The 17,344-nt window shown below is 33.0% G+C and overlaps 1 protein-coding gene across 1 annotated transcript in view; it reads left to right on the forward strand.

The window, feature by feature from the left end:
• The first annotated feature begins 257 nt into the window (after nucleotides 1–257).
• The window catches only part of LOC140437884 (arrestin domain-containing protein 3-like), a 40,747-nt gene continuing 23,660 nt past the window's right edge, over nucleotides 258–17,344 (forward strand). The window contains exon 1 of the mRNA XM_072527680.1: nucleotides 258–361. The gene's annotated coding sequence lies outside the window, so the exon portion shown is untranslated. The remainder of the gene's footprint in view (nucleotides 362–17,344) is intronic.

Consider the following 17,344-nt stretch of genomic DNA (forward strand, 5'->3'; position numbering starts at 1 on the left):
GAAAAAAAGGTCGTACATCAAAGGCTTGAACCTAATCAATGATTAAATCAACTTTTTAACAAGTATCAAATTCGTTGGAAACACCTGGAAACTTTGGTCTAACCCTGGGATTGCACCCCGTATATCCGCCTACGGGAACTGCTACTTGACATTTCCGAATGGCACCAAAATGCATCTGAGCGTGCCCAGCGATTATTGATCGCGAAAAACAGCTGAGCGAATCAGTATCATTCTAGCTCTTCCTTGAAAGTGGCCAACTTATTTTCTACCTGAATTTTTTGACTTTCCAGTATGATTTAGACTGAGAATCTCCTTCTATTGTTCGTCTATAAGATATTTTCTTCCTAACAGGCTTCTTAAGGTAAGGTAAAAATATTTTTTGTTGAAATCACACACATGCAGATGCACATGTTAGAATCTACTGAATAAAATGAATAAACGAAAAAAATGAAATAAGAAAATAAATATACAATATATAAATATATATATATATATATATATATATATATATATATATATATATATATATATAATATTGTTTATTTCCTGACCGTGAATGTGTTTAAATAGAAACTATTTTAATTCCTAGGTTTGTCGGTCTGTTATATATAAAAACTCTTATTATTGTTTCAACGTTTCGGTTATTTGCCATTATTTTCAATAAGCAGTTTATCTTTTAAACATTACATTACATATTTATATTTTATGTTTGCACTTTTTAAAAGATTAAGATGGTAATGAAAAAGTGGTATCTGACCCTAAATACATCTGGCAGGTACTTGAAAATCCGAGTGGTTTGGGTTCGTATTTTAAATATCTGCCATGGTGCATTTGAAAAACAACCCAATTTATTAAATTATGATACATATTGGAAAGATCTTTAGTATCAGTCTTATTATTGATAGAATTTTTATTTTTTTATTTGAATCATCTACTATATATGCATATTTGGTTGTAGTTTTGTTCTTTTTCCAAAATCTATAAATTTTCAAAATCAAAAGAATGGCTATTTTCTAGAGAATGCTGTTATGTATAATTTGTTGATTGGTACACTATTTGTGTGCAACAACTCTTTCATACAGATATTGGTGTGTTTGCCCAATATATGTTGAATTGCAATCTTTAGGGAAGACGGGGGTTAGTTGTTACAAATTTTACATTTTGTTGTGCATTCAATATGTAAAATAGGCACCTCATAAAAATTGGTCTAAGAAGCACTCACTTCGATATAATTATTTTAAATATTAGATTTACAAGAAACTTGCCACTTTTAGGAAAAAAATATATATTTGTTGAGTCTTGCAAATTCTATCAAATTACCCCCCAATTGGGTAAGTTGTTACATGGCAGGGGCAAATTGTTATACTAGTAACTTTCATACTTTTCAAAGAATATTTTAATTTTATTAATGAAAAGCTTTAAATGAACTTTATTTATTTATTTTTTATTAAAATACAAACTATTGCGCGACTACAAACTATGTTTAAAAATAATTTACGTCAGTTATTAGACTAACCAGACTGGCAATATATGCATATAAAATTGGAGAACCGTTACTGCAAAGTTCATGCGCCCAACCCTTACAGTCTACACATTTCACCCATTTCTCCTTTGATTTTGAGTTAGTTTACGAATCAAAACATATAATGCAGAAACAGTTTAAATTTTCTTCATCGCTTTCTTTTGAAACAATTGTCCTTTTGACTTTTTATTTTCCTTTTTCATTAGCTTTTAAGTTTCTTAGTTGCTATTGCTGTAATAATGCTTGCTTTTCAGGCGTGTCCATCAAAATAGCCATATTGTCTTCGTTTCCTATTTTGTGCACTATTTTTCCTGGGTTGAGCTTTAGGCATAGGACGAATATCTTTAGGACTATTAAGTCCTGTAACTAAAGCGCTAGAAGTTGAAGGTTGTGGATCTTGGTCTGGTTCCTTATTGATAACTTGTGGTGGCGTACTTGGTGATGTTCGTATATTTTGTGTGGCTGCTTGTGACTGAAGCTCCACATTTACTTGCGGCTCAGGTCTATCTGTAATGGATGATGGCAGAAAATCTTCATCAGTAAAAACGTCAATATTAAACGGGAAAATTCCAGTTAAACGAAAACCGACTGTATATTTTTTGGAGTCACAGCTAACGGCAAAGCATATCCAACAATTGGTGGAATGTCATAAATTGTCATTTTAACTCCTTAATGAGTTTTCATCCAGCCATCCATCTGACTGCTAATAAATTTTTTTAATGGTCCAAACACCGATCTGTCAAAGGGTTGCAATCGATGAGAGCAATGCGGAGGCAAGATCAAGAGAACAATGCCATTCTCCTTGCAATAATCTATTACCTCAAACGACAAATAGGAAACGTGATTGTCCAGTATTAATAATACTGGACTTTCCCTAGAATATTTAATATTCTTATGAAAATGTTTTACATAATCTAAGAATTACACTTTTGTCATCCGTCCAGAAGGATTGCTCGTAAACAAAATGTTCTCGATAATTTTTCAATTTTGGCAATTTATTTTATCGTTAACATCCGACTGATGATCTGTAATAACATAGGGTTTTAAATGAAGAAAGAAAAAACAAATCTTACAAATAAGATCCAAACTTGTTTAAATTCTCTCATTAACAAATGGTATAATAAGAAATACATAGAGTTAAACTTAAAATATAAATTAATTAAATAATAAAATAAATTAATATCTCACATCTTCATATATTTATGAACTTCACAACATTTTGGGAAATCCTATCGGTGAAATCCACTATCATATACATGATTCATGGGATTTCCACAATTTTATTTTAAAACAGTCTGTACCAATTAATCATAAACTTATATCTTTCGTCGTAAAATCATTATACACTAACATTCCAATTGAAATAGCTTTAAACTGGGTCAAAACCAGATGGAGTAACATTCAAACACATACTTCTCTTCCACTCGAAGAATTCCGAAGGTGAAAAATTCTGCCTCGGCTCCATGTTTTTCCAACATGAAAATGCGTGTAGTGATTGTAGTATCCGTGGGTTCGCCTATCTCAGCACCAATAGCAATCTTAATAATGGAAATATTATAAACAACCGTCATTTCCAAATTGAAGTGCAACATACATTTCTACAAACGATATGTTGATGACTGCTTACTCTGAATTCTGGATCATGAAATTATACTCTTCAAATTTTTAATAATTTCCATAATAACATTCAATTTACTTATGAACTAGAAGAGAACAACAAAATTACTTCCCTTGATTTAAATTTAGAGTATAACAACAATAACTGACTACTGATAACAACTAACTAATTTACCAAGATTTATATCTAAATTTTAATACCAACGCACCTATAATCCATAAAAGAAGTGTTGTATTCAGTCTTACTGACAGAGAAATTAAGCTATTTGGCCCACAATACCATTCCGAAAATCTAAAAAAAGTTAAAGATATCTTAAAAAAATAATTATCCACCAGAATTTTACAACCATCTAATTAAAAAAGATGTGCATTATCAGAAATTAATCTAATTAAAATGCCATTCATACATAATACGTAAATTGTAAAGACGGCAATTCAACATATGTATATTGGGCAAACACACCAATATATGCATAGACGGGTTGCTGCACACAAACATAGTTTACAAACCAACAAATTAAACATAACAGCCTTAGCCAAGCATTCTCTGGAAAATAGCCATTCTTTTGATTTTGAAAATGTGCAGATTTTGGAAAGAGAATAAAACTACATCAAAAGATGCATATTGAAGATGATTCACATAAAAAAAAAAAGATAAAAATTCTATCAATAAGATTGATATCAATGATCTTTCCAATATCATAATTTAATAAATTAACTTATTTTTTAAATGTATTATGGCAGATATTTAAAATTGAATCTGAACCACTCGTATTTTACAGTACCTGCCAGATGTATTTAGGTCTTTTATTAAGTGTGTATTTAGTTCTTTTATTAAAAAGAATTTAAGCATGGAAACAACAAACTAAATAAAAAATTTGATCATTTTAAAAATCGAAAACTTTTATTCGTATGTACGTGTAATTTTCGCATGCATATACCTTGGCATGTGTAATATTTTTAATTGTATTCTGGTGCAAAAAACATGCCACTAAAACAACTAAACAATTAAAACAAATTATACTGCAACATGTTGCAAATCGGAAATTTTTCTATTGTCCTTCGCCACACGTGTTTACCTTCAACAGTAGATGTTAAGTTAACTCCCATTTCGTCGATAATCAAATCCTTTTTTTAACTATTGATGAACTAATTCTGATAATTTGAATTAACAATTTGAGTGATTATATCCCTTGACAACATAACGCATCGAGCATCCATCCATCTAGTAGAGTTGATGCCCGTATTGCTTTAACTGACAGGTTTCAAAACAGCTTATGTCGATAACAAATGAGTGGTAGATACAATAGCTTTAGTCTGGTCTATTATTACTTAGGTTTACATAATATTATATAGATTTTTATAAAACACTAGTAGACTAGGCGGGATCTGTAGAAATTCAGACCATAATGGACATTTTCCATAGGAAGCTATTTTTTTACTGGAATCCCTTCAGGATGTGCCCAATATTGATAATCACGATAGGCGCCAGTCGCAAACCCTGTGCTAAATTTTTTATTTAACAAAATCTGAAAAAAATTGAAAATTTCTCATTTTTTTGCTCCTGTTTTCGTTTATAATTAGAAAAATATTGATCCTAGAGAAAAAATTATAAGAAGTTAAAACTTTCGTTATTCAATTTTACACAATATTTCGTTAGCTAGAAATTGAAAATTTAATGTTTATTGTTGAAAAAATAGCAATAATTGGAAAAAAAGTACAAAAAATGAAGTTAATCCTTTAAATGTTTTCGACTTTCTAAACTTGACTTACAAGCTCCATATATCGCCTAAAAAAACTTTTTAATATGTTTAAAACGTGTGCTAAATTTTGTTAAGATCGGTCGGATAGGTTTTGCATAATAATTTTGCAATCCAGCCTACTGGAAAAAAATCGCAAATTTTCAAATTTATAGTAGGCCCTAAATAAACCTCTCAGATAGTTGCAAATAAAGAAAGGCTTAAACTTTCAAACTTTCATAACGCTTTTTGTAAAATTCAAATCGGTTCACTAGGAGAGCCTCGAAAATTTTTTAAAGTTTTAAACATTTTTTAGACTTATAAACAAATTGAATAACTTTACGAGCTTTAAACATATCAATTTCAAAATTTATAAGGTTGTGATACAACCTCTGCATTTTTTTATCAAGGAAAAAGCAAAATTGTTAAATTGTTTTCAACAAATAATGATATATCGCAAGAAGCAACCATTTTTAATGAAAAAAGTGCCACTAAGGAAGAAATTAATATCGGCATTGTATATGGGCCACTCAAATTGCGATTTTACATTGAATAAAATTCGCTACTTGTGCTTTAATAAAGGTTGCAAAAATAAAAATTTTCAATTGTCCATGCTGCCACCAACACAATCTGCAGCTGAGCAACACTCGCTTCGTGTATATTTCCAAGTACAGCAATGGCTTGGAAATAACCTGAGTGCTACTGAGTGGGGGTGGGAACTAACTCAAAATGGTCTTGAGCCAATACAAACTGAGCAGGTATTACTACCTGACTCATTATTCAGAAATATTAGTTGCAAATGTAAAAAACTTTGTACAAAAATGGATTCCTTAGATTTTCTAGAGGCACAAGATAAAGCTACAGATGAAGGAGAAGAAACATTAAATTTACAGATCGAGGATGAAGATATTGAAATGGAAAATGAAGGTTTTGAGGAAGAAATAAGACCTGAAGATTCTTGTCCTTCCAAAAAAAGAAAGACTTAAAAAAAAAATTATTAAAGATTCAGTTTATTTATGAAAAAAAAAATTTTTTTCGTTCGCCTTTGTCTTAACAATTTAAATTATTTATTAACAATTTATAAATACATATTTGTTTACTAAAAGTAACAATTTACTTCAATGTATAAATTGCAAGCTCAAAAAAAATGCATGAAGAAAAAATGCAATTACTTGTTTAACATACAATTGTTTATTGCAAATTTCCCAATTTGCAATTAAAAATGGTATTTGAAAATATGATTTGAAATCCTTGTCGTCCGAGACATCAATTCAAAAAAAAAGAGCAAAATTGGTTAACAAGAAGCCGAGATAATGCAATTTTTAGCGCGCGCTATGATTTTGTACTCGCCGATTCACATTTCGAATGAATGTCCCCCACCACCACCTCTCATGCATTCCGAGCGACATTTTACGCGAAAACGGTTTTTTATTTGTCTTTTTTATGGATGTTGCCATGAAGCGCATTACGTAAAACTTTTCATATAAAAAGTACTTGACAATGTATTTGTTTAAAAACGAGCCCTCTATCACTTATGGTTACACGGCAAATGTATGCCAACTTTGACCTTCAATATCTCGGCAACCAGTAAGCCGAATGTATCTTTTTTTTTAAGAAGCGTCTTTTAATATTCTTTAAGTGTATAAATTTTGAAATTGATATGTTTAAAGCTCGTAAAGTTATTCAATTTGTTTATAAGCCTAATATATATATAAAAAATGTTTAAAATTTTAAAAAATTTTCTAGGCTCTCCTGGTAAACCGATTTGAATTTTACAAAAAGCGTTTGAAAGTTTGAGCCTTCCTTTATATGTAAAAAAATTTGCAAAAGGCTTATTTAGGGCCTACTATAAATTTGAAAATTTGCGATTTTTTTACCAGTAGGCTGGATTGCAAAATTATTATGCAAAACCTATCTGACCGATCTTAACAAAATTTAGCACACGCTTTAAACATATTAAGAAGTTTCTCTAGGCGGAATATGGAGCTTGTAAGTCAAGTTTAGAAAGTCGAAAACATTTAAAGGATTAACTTCATTTTTTTGTACTTTTTTTTCCAATTATTGCTATTTTTTCAACAATAAACATTAATTTTTCAATTTCTAGCTAACGAAATATTGTGTAAAACTTCTTATAATTTTTTTTCTAGGATCAATATTTTCCGAATTATAAACGAAAACAGGAGCAAAAAAATGAGAAATTTTCAATTTTTTTCAGATTTTGTTAAATAAAAAATTTAGCACAGGGTTTGCGACTGGCGCATATCGTGATTATCAATATTGGGCACATCCTGAAGGGATTCCAGCAAAAAAATTGCTTCCTATGGAAAATGTCCAATCCAAAACAGATCCCGCCTAGACTATAGTAATTTGCCCGTCACCATGCGATCGTCACCACAGGGATCCAATCAATTGCCACCTACAGTCACTCCACTCATTTTTTCTGAATTTTCCCTATTTAAGGTAGGACAACATTAAAATAATATTTTAGTCGCTTGTACAACTTTCATAACAAATTTTAAAACAGTCACTTTTGGAGAATCGCTGAACTTTTGCGTAAAGTCGTCTTATGAAATCGATTTACGTACAAAAACCAGTGTAATTCTGGTTTGGAAATTTATTTGTTGGGAAAGCTCGAGTTTTGTATTATATTTTTTACAAATCACCAAATTCGCAGCCAATATTTTAGGATCAACAAACTTTTAAAGGATTTAAACTTCTTGCATGAAAGGGCCGGTCTTTTCACCTCCAGATAAATATTGTCCTATCTGACAGATAGTTACCTAGAGGATAGACATTTACTCATAGAATAAAATTTGCCCCTCGTTTCAGATCAAATTATGTTTGTTTATTAAATTTGTTTGGGAACACCAATATTTAATTTATCGTCAAAGAAATCACACTAATGTTTTAATATCTCTTTTGATTATACAATTTGTGGTGGCAGGAATAAATTAAATTATGTAAAGAAAAATTTAATATCCAATAAAAATTTACACACGGCCAGCAATTTGGGATATGCGCTCAAATGAATATTCGAATAAAATAAAGAAACAACATGCTTAGGAAGAGGTTACCTACAGTTTTATTTCGGAAGATGCTTTTCTGTGCCATATTTAATTTCGTTAACTAACATGTAAAACATTCCTTTATTTTTTCATTCATTTACTATAGGATGTATCCAATAACTGCGTTTCTCTTCTTCTTTGATCTAATATGAAGTAAACTTGCACTTATTAGAAAAAACATATCGTCGTTACTTTCACTAGATGATTCTAGAGACATCATGATACTATTCTACATCCAAAACTTGACTAAATTTGACAACGAATACATGTTGTTAAACCGCCTCATGTGTTTTAAGCCGCGTGGCAGCTGACGAGGCGCAGACGCTGCGCAAGCCGCCCTGTCTGTGTTTAACATAAGGTTTCTCCATAATACTAAAGTATTATATAGGCTTAGCTCAAACATCTTTAACTTCAGAAAGTTCAATAATGTCTTCATTTAGTAATAATTCGTCGTTAAAATTGTCTTCATTTTAATCTCTCGCTAGGTTATAAAATGTTGTCGATTAGAACGGTTAAATCTTTTTAACTTTACAGCCACTTCCATTGGATAAAATAGTACCCAAATTTTCTCTTCCATACATAAAAGTTCTGTTACATATCTGGTTTTAATATGGAATTTATTATAGCCATTTTCTTTATGTATTGTTTGGTGGACTCATTAAAAATGGCTTCACTGTATAATCAGAATCTTCAAGTAGCAACTCATTTCTATTATCTCCATTTAAACTGTTTTTTTAATTATCAAGATTATGAAAACATTGAATGCCTAAATTAATTGAGGAAAGGAAGGTAGAATACTTACTTTTATAGTCTTTTATTAACAACTATTAACAAAATATTTATATATCTTTGGTTCGTCTTTACTTCCATTAAGTTGCTCGTATAGATTCGTATACGCTTCTTCTTTATCTTTTGCTACTGCTACTTTCGATTCCTTTTTGGCGACTGTAGAGTTTTAAAGATCTCTAAACAGTTTTATCCGACCTCTTTCTTGCCACTGTTTTGCTATGTAATTTGCTCTTTTCTCTTTTCTAACTTCTTTTTATCATCACCAGATTTCTTTATTCTTAAACTTCTTTCCTGCCGTTTACCCAAGGATTTAAATAGCAATATCTCTAATATTTATATATACATATATATATATATATATATATATATATATATATATATATATATATATATATATATATATACATATAAAGAAAGTCAACGACATATATATATACCCATGATGATGATAAAATATATGAAATATGTATAACAAATTTTTCCAATATTTATAAGATAAGTGGTTCAAATTACTAACATTTGGACCACTTATCCTAATAACAGGTCTATGTTATCAATTCAAAGCATTAACTTGACAATTTATTTATTTGCATAATCAATATATATTAATAATGTACGAGGATAACTTAAAAGCTTTGTGGGCAGCAGTTCATAAGTATACTTCCATTGTAAAAAAAGTTGTGGTAACTATGTAAATCGTTAAAAAAATATTTGTAAGGCAATCGCATAAAAAGATTTATTTTTACATTTATTAGATAAAAAACAGATTTTACAGAAGAGATAAAAACTTTAATAATTAAAATTTCCGAATAAAACTATATAAGGGCTTGCAATAAAAATGCTAGTGAAATACGTAATAAAATAGTCTTTACCCATCATTATTTTCTTTGCTGTTATCCCTATGAGGGTTGGCTTCTCTTATTACATTTTTTTGTAAGTTTCTACGACTGGTTGATTACAGGATAGCGTCTAATCGAGTACAGCAGGCTAAGATGATGCAAATACTAAAAGAAGAGGTATTAACAACCAAGATCTAAAAATAATTAAAAACCTTTACTGGAATCACAACCACAGACCACAAATCTCAGAATTGATTGAATATACCGAATACGCGAAAATCATGCATGAAGTGAGGCAAGATTGTATTCTTTCTCCTCTAATCTTTAATCTCTACTCAGAAAGAATATTTGGCGAAGGTTTGCACAAAACTGAAAAAGACATTTTACTAAACGAGTACCGGCTAAGCAGCATCAGACATGCAGAGAACACCATAGTATATGCGAACAACTCTGAAGACCTACAAGTCCTTTTGAACAAAATTAAGTATTACAGTCAACAATATGGACTCATGTTAATTAGCAAGAAAACATAACAAAATATCAACTCTACGTCAACCAAAACTCCAGTAGACGAGTAGCACTACCTCAGCGCCATAATAAATAAAAAATGGACCAACAACCAAGTTACACGGCTTAGGACACATTATGCAAAATGAATCCAGATATGCCCTCCAGCAAGCCATCCTACAAGAAAAATATTTGAAAAGTGCTCCAAGAAGTAGAAGAACATTATGGTTAAAGAACCACAGAACCTAATTGAACACAACTTTTATGCAGCCTTTCTGCGCTGCTACAGACAGGATAAAGATTGTTATGATAATCACCAAAATTCTTCACGGATAGGCACATCAAGAATAAGAGTAAGTTTCTACCTTAGGTCATATCCATATTAATCACCTTTTCCGACATGACTTTTTTTTCTTTAAAGAGAAGAAGGATCTGCACACAGATATCTGTGACTCACCCAGGTGGTGTTAAGTTCCCAATACCCTAATGAAGCTTTGCCAGGAGGAGATGCCCGATGGGGTTAGACCCTTGACACTTCATCTTATCACCACTTCGAGATGGTTGGCATCCAACTAAAAATCTCTTCTCTATCACGTTAGACATCAAGATGGAAGGTCACGTTAAGGAACCCGATTCCCATTCTTGCTCCTACTCATTCATTGGGAAAATCACACCCACACGTACCACCAAAGACATTCAACCCGCTGCCTTAACGAGGCTGCTATTTCTCTGGCGTCGAGTTTCTTATTCTCTCCTATTTCGGCCTGCGACAGTCCGAACCCCACCGACGTGCTACTCGCTCGTGTCAGAATTCTATTGCAAGTTCCCTCTTCTCTTGTTCTTTTGAAGAGAACAGCTCCTTAATAAATTTGTGGATCTTTGTTCACCACCACTTATCCCTCACCATTTCTCCACCAGTTCTCTCACGAAATTAAATATTCTGCAGCTACACTCCCTTTAAAACTTCTCTATTTCATCACAGTATCCGAAAGACCACAGTAAGAGCACTGATCGGACTGTGTCCTCCTAAACCTAAAAAGGTAGCTACGGAAGCAACCATGGCCCATAAGCATTTGCGTCAGATAATCCAGTTGCCTATACCCACAGTCTACCCAGCCTCGAAGGTTTCGGATTAGTGACTTTGTCTACTCCGCCACATCACGTGTTGCTTTCCACTCTTTCTGCCACTGGCCAATTGAAACTAATCTTTCGGTCAACCTTATTTTACTCACCTCGCTCTCGCTCTCCAATGTTCCGCCCCCTACGACTATGAATCCTGGCTTCTTCATCTGCCAGCACGTATAAGAGAACAACATAGAGTGGCAGCTGACACAGTCCTGTATTCACATGCTACCCGCAGCAGACTAGTCCACGCGTACCATGAGCCTTTTGTAAGCTAGTATTTCTACCGCCTTACTTTAGACTTAAGCCGCTTGGAGGACGAAGACTGCATAACACCGTGAAGCGCGCGCCTCCTTTCGAACTTGGGTCTACCGATATTGGGCATTATCCTCCCCAACACATTTCAGACATGTCCTGACTAAGTGTCTCCGTTCTTTGGTGTTTTCTCCTATTTATTCCAGAAAATGCCTCTTAACCGATGCTCTTTTATTTTAGCACCAAATGATGCAACCTCTAGAGTTCCACATAATATTCTTCTTCTTTAAGTTCAATCTGCTATAGAAGGTTGGAAGTCATGGTTATGCGGACCCTGTTGACTCCCTCTGTAAAAAGTTCTGCACTACTGTAATCAAACCATTCTATCAAGTTCTTAAGCCACGATAATCTTCGTCTTCCCACATTTTGCTTTCTTCGAATTTTGCCTTGCATATTAAGCTGCAATCTAAGAGTATCTTTGCCCTCTCATTACATGGCCTAAGTGCTCAAGTTTTCTTCTTCACCAAAATTCAAAGGCAGCCAACTCATTTAGATGCACTTGTTTTAATGTCTATGCTTCCAAACCATAAAGAAGAGTAGTAAATACGTAACATCGAAGCATCCTTAGGCGTAGTCCTAATCTTATATCCCTACAACAAAGAAACTTTTTTTAAGTTTAACGAATGATTCACGTGCTATTTTCCCTAATATACTCATTCATAATGATATCCTTTTTTGTCACTACTCATCCATCTAAGCCTTTCTGGCCCAATATTCAGTTCCATGCATTATAGCTGTTCTTATAGCAGTTTTGTTTAATTTTTTTCAGTCTCATTGGAATTTTTCTGTCATACAACATACCACTCGCCTCCTACCACTTTAACTATCCAACCCTAACTGTGTTGCAAGCATCTCCATCTAATTCCTCATTAATGTGTAATATCGATCCTTGGTACTTAAAACTATTTCATTTCATAATCATTTAACTATCTGAAGTCGTCATCTTATTTGTAGTAGTAACTCTATTTTTAATGAACATTCCAAATAATCTGTTTCTGTTCCACTAATTTTAAACCTTTTTCTTCGCAATTTTGTCTCCACTGGTTTAAATATCTTTTAGTATTTCCTACCAACACTACATCATCAGCATACATCATTAAGCACAAGGAAATGCTTGAAAAGGGCATACTTTGTCGTTAGCCTGTAATCTGATTCAGCACTAATGAAAATAAATAAGGATTAAGCACTGTGCAATCCTACTTTGACATGACAGTTATCTGTTACTCATTTTTTATCGAGCGGCTACCACAGAAACTCTCGACAAACTCAAGATTAATAAATACCATGTAAGACGTTTGTTTCTTATTCCTATATTTTTCCATCAGTTCTTTTATAATAAAATTTTGGTTTCTTCACGTATTCGTCTATCATTTACGCTCTCTCATATGTAGTTAGTTTATGTATCATTATAAATCTTCTTTTTTGTAAACGGGCAATAATATCCTGCTTATTCAGTGATTTGGAATTTGTCCCATTTCCTAAGTCTGTTCCTGTCTCTTCTTAAGTTGCACAGACTTCTCCAGGTATACTCAGTTAGCTGATTCCAGTCCCTAGTATTTAGTAAATGTAGTAACTATTTTTTGTTACAGTGGCTAAAGTTGGTATAAAATTTGCTCTTTTAAAATTGATGATAAATGCCTCGTTTTTCCCCAGATCTGGGAAAAAGTATTTTTGAGAATCCGTATTAGTGCTGCATAATTACTTTGACGTGAGGAGCAGTTTATTCACAATTCTGATATACTGTTAAAATAATGGTTTCCTCGAAATCATAATTGGTGTGATGGGATCAAAGTGTTTCTGTTAGTCTGTTTGATAGAAGTCAGGCCATTATTATTGTAACATTCTTGGTAGTAGACTCATCGATCTGTTGTCGGTTTTCCTGGTTTGGCGATCGTAATGATCTGCGCGTATTTCCATTAGACTGGAAAATAACAAAGGCCAAATAAGCTGTTAAATATTGATGTCAATAATACGAGTGCTTTTCGAGGAAAATTTGTTAGTAGCCGCTGTCAAATGATTTCCTGGAACTTTATGCAGATTTAGCTGTTTAATATCTCGTAACACTTTGAGCGAAAAAGATCTTGTCGGAAATGATAGTTGACAAGGAGGATCTATGTAAGCTTTCGTCCTTATTAATATTTCTCAATAGTATGGCAAAACTCTTTCAAGGTACTTCTCGAATTGAGTTGCTTTTTCAGGCTTAGATGGATCCGGGTTTTAACGAACTTTCTAGTTTTCAATAAATATTTTGAAGGTCTCGTTTTATGATTGTCTAGCATGTTGTAATTGTGTTTGATGGTAGACTTGGCTCGTGATTCCAGGTTCATTCATATTTCAACGACTTTTCTCTATGTAAAGAGTACAAAATATGGTGTTTTTCGAAGGAAAACTGTAGATGTATTGTCAGAATAAAAGTTTATTTCTAAAATTATCCAAAAAGCTTACAGAAAATAGTCTAAAGTAGGACATCTCCTGACTTGTTGTTGCTTCATATAGAAGTCATTACTAGCGCAAAAAAGAATGTTGTATTTCTATAACGACTGTATAAATAAAGAGCATTTCAGTTCGAGCTACTACAAGTGTTCCTGATGAGAGGTGAAACCTCGAAACACGTGTAGAACAAAGGTAGAGCTCGAATTGAAAAAAACCTTTACCATGCAGTTGTGTAGGACAAGTTACAATTTGTGTTATATCACAATTAAGTTTGTTTTTTTTTAATTTATGTACAAAAGTTGTTCCTTTTTTCTTATTACAGTTTATGTGTTCCCTACACCTTTGTCACATGTCTGCCTTGGTCTTTTTTTTTCTGTTTGTTTTTCTATTTTCGTTTGCCATATCCATTTTAGTTTTCTGGACTAATTCATTATTTTTAGCTGTCCTTACCAACTTGGTTTTTGTTTTCTTGTTATTTTCTTTATTGTTCCAGCTGTTCTGTGAATATGCTTATTTGAGGAAATCGTTCTCCTATTTGCTTCATTTTTTTTTTTTGTTGTTTATTTTATTATATTTTATTTGTTGTTTTATTTGGTCATTGCTTTGTATCCCTTATCTTTTAAGCTTTTTATCTTTTAAGCCGCTTTAGTTCCGCTATCTCTAGTGACTTATCATCGAACTGTATTGCTTGCTCGAGCGCGGAATCACCGCTCTGGACTAGGCCCAATTGGGCGACTTGGCGATCGAGGGTGTGGGCCCCTCTTGTTCGTTTTTTGTGGATAGCGTCTTTTATTACTGTTTTGTAAACTTTCTTGGTGTCCGAGGCCTTTTTTTTTTGTTTTTGTGTATATTTTTTTTAAGAGCTGTCTTAAAAAAATCAACATTAGTAAATACACTGCGAAGTCAAATGTAAGCGCATTGTCTTCTTTAATTAGAGCTACGATTATCTGGACTTTATTATCCATTTGCTAATATTTGCTGTTTCGGTTCATGCTTCCATCTAAGGTACACATCATGTATCTCGCAGGATCCATGAGTTTGGAGGGTCTATTAGCTCAATTAATTTTGTTGCTTAGTTGTTTTAGGTCTCTGAAGAGAAAACGTTCATGCTATGACTTATGTATCCCCATGCTAAAGCTTCTTATGTAGTTATTGGTAGTACGATTCTGTTTATCACTCTTAATTTTGTTTTCATAGTTTTCATCTTTTCTCTGTGAGTCCTCTTATTGCAACTCTGGCCGTTGCTGTTTTCTGGACTTTCGCGTTAACATGTTAGACCTTGGTCCATTATGACTCTTGGGTATTTAGCTTCGTTTCCCCATGCGATGGGTCTGTCTTGAACTGTTAGATGTTCTTCTGGGTTACCACTTCTCTTTTTGAAGAAAAACTTGAATCTAGAGAAAACCGCTTGTGTTTTCTCTAGATTTTGGACTATTTTCCATTGTCGTATGTACATTCTTTTCACTGTCGTCTGTACATTTCTTACAACTTAGTGATAATTCAGTGTACACTCTCTCTTAAGAGTCCTTCTCACCACCTCAACTTTCTTTTCTACAGAATCGATTTCCAATTTTCTCCGTGTAGTGGCAGAATGCGTTTTCTATCGTTTCTTAAAGTTCTTTGGAGCTTCCATATTTTTTGCATACTTTGGCCCCTGCGTGCATTTCTTTTACGTAACTTTCCCGTAATTTTTGACTTTTATATTTTATTGGCTATTAATGCCTGTGTGACTTGTCGATTGACTTGGTTTGTCCCATTTTTATCTTCCTGATTTCTTGTTCTTCTGGCCCTCTTTTTGGCTCGGTTCTTTTTCCTTAGTATTTCTTTTATTTCCTAAATATGTTAGGAAATCCCTAGCCCCCTTTATGTTTATAAATCTTCCTATGTAAATTTCATATTCTTCTTCAGTAGTCTATTTCTTAGTGCCGCTTTTATGATACTTTCTAGCTCTAGGACTTTTTTCTCTATTTCTTGTAGATTGTCAATTGTAGGAACGTTTCCAATTCCTAGTCGGTTAAATTTGATCACTTTGTTTTCTTTCTTTTCTTTTTTATTTTGTTCCCATGTTTTTTATGTGGTCTTAATCATTCCATATATTTGTGCCTTTTATTTATTTATAACATACATCAAATTTCTGGTTTCTTGAGTTTAGTTTTAAGAACATAGATCTTGTTTGTCCAATTGTATATCGTCCCAGTCTTCTCTCATCGATATCTATTTCTAGGTACATTTTTGTTCCTAATATGGTCATCATCATCATTCTGGCTTTACAATCCTGCGTGGGTCCTAGCCTCCTCAAGAATTTCTCTCCAGTCGTTCGTATCCATCGCCTTTCTCCGCCAAGCATGTATTCCCATAATTCTTATGTCTTCATCGATGTTATTAAGGAACCTTGTTCTGGGTCTTCCTCTACTTCTCTGACCAACGGTTCTATCAAGGATTGTTTTTCTAGCTGGCTCATTTGGTTCCATTAGCATTACATGTCCTATCCACCTCAGACGTCCTATCTTATTATGTTTTACGATATCAACGTTCTCGGTATATTCTATAAAGTTCGAAGTTGTATCGTCTTCTCCACAGTCCATTGTCATTCACTGCTCCATAGATTCGCCTTGGTACTTTTCTTTCGAAACATCCTAACATGTTTTCACTATTTTTTATTGGAGTACAGGTTTCTGAACCATATTTTCGTTGACTTCGATGACATCGTTTTATATAACACGTGGTCGTATAATTTGGGGTTGCGTGCTTATTTTCATATACTTTGTTTTGTTGGTGTTTATTATTAAACCCATTTTTGTAATCCTTTTTGTGATTCTTTTAATGCTACATACGCCTCTCGTACAGCATTTTCCATTCTCCCAACAATATTGATATTATCAGCATAGGCAAGGATTGGTACTGATTTATTATTTATTAAACCAGTGGTTGTGATTTGTGACATACGTATTACTTTTTCCTGCGCCAGATTGAACAGTATACAGGAGAGAGGGTTTTCCTGGCGCAGCCCGTTATTTGTTTTAAAGGTTCAGACAGTTCCCCCTGAATTCGTACTCTACATTCAACTTTTTCAAGAGTCTTGTTAAATTTACCAACTGATTTGGTATTCTTAACTCTTTCATTGCTTTGAACATTTCTTCTGTATTTACAGAGTCGTAGGCTGCTTTGTAGTCTATAAATATGTGATGAGTATCAATGCCATATTCCAGTGTTCAGTTTTTTTTCTAAAATTTGTTTACCACCTCTGAAACCAGACTGATATTTTCCTACTATCCGTTCTGCAGATGGTACCAGATATCTCCTTTTTGTGTATGGTGTAAAGTATTCCAATAGTCCAGTCATTGGGAAGGGATTTCTGTGTCCATATTTCTTTTATAAGCTGCTGTAATGCCATTA

The sequence above is a fragment of the Diabrotica undecimpunctata genome, chromosome 3 (assembly GCF_040954645.1).
Source record: "Diabrotica undecimpunctata isolate CICGRU chromosome 3, icDiaUnde3, whole genome shotgun sequence".
Taxonomy (NCBI): Eukaryota; Metazoa; Arthropoda; class Insecta; order Coleoptera; family Chrysomelidae; genus Diabrotica; species Diabrotica undecimpunctata.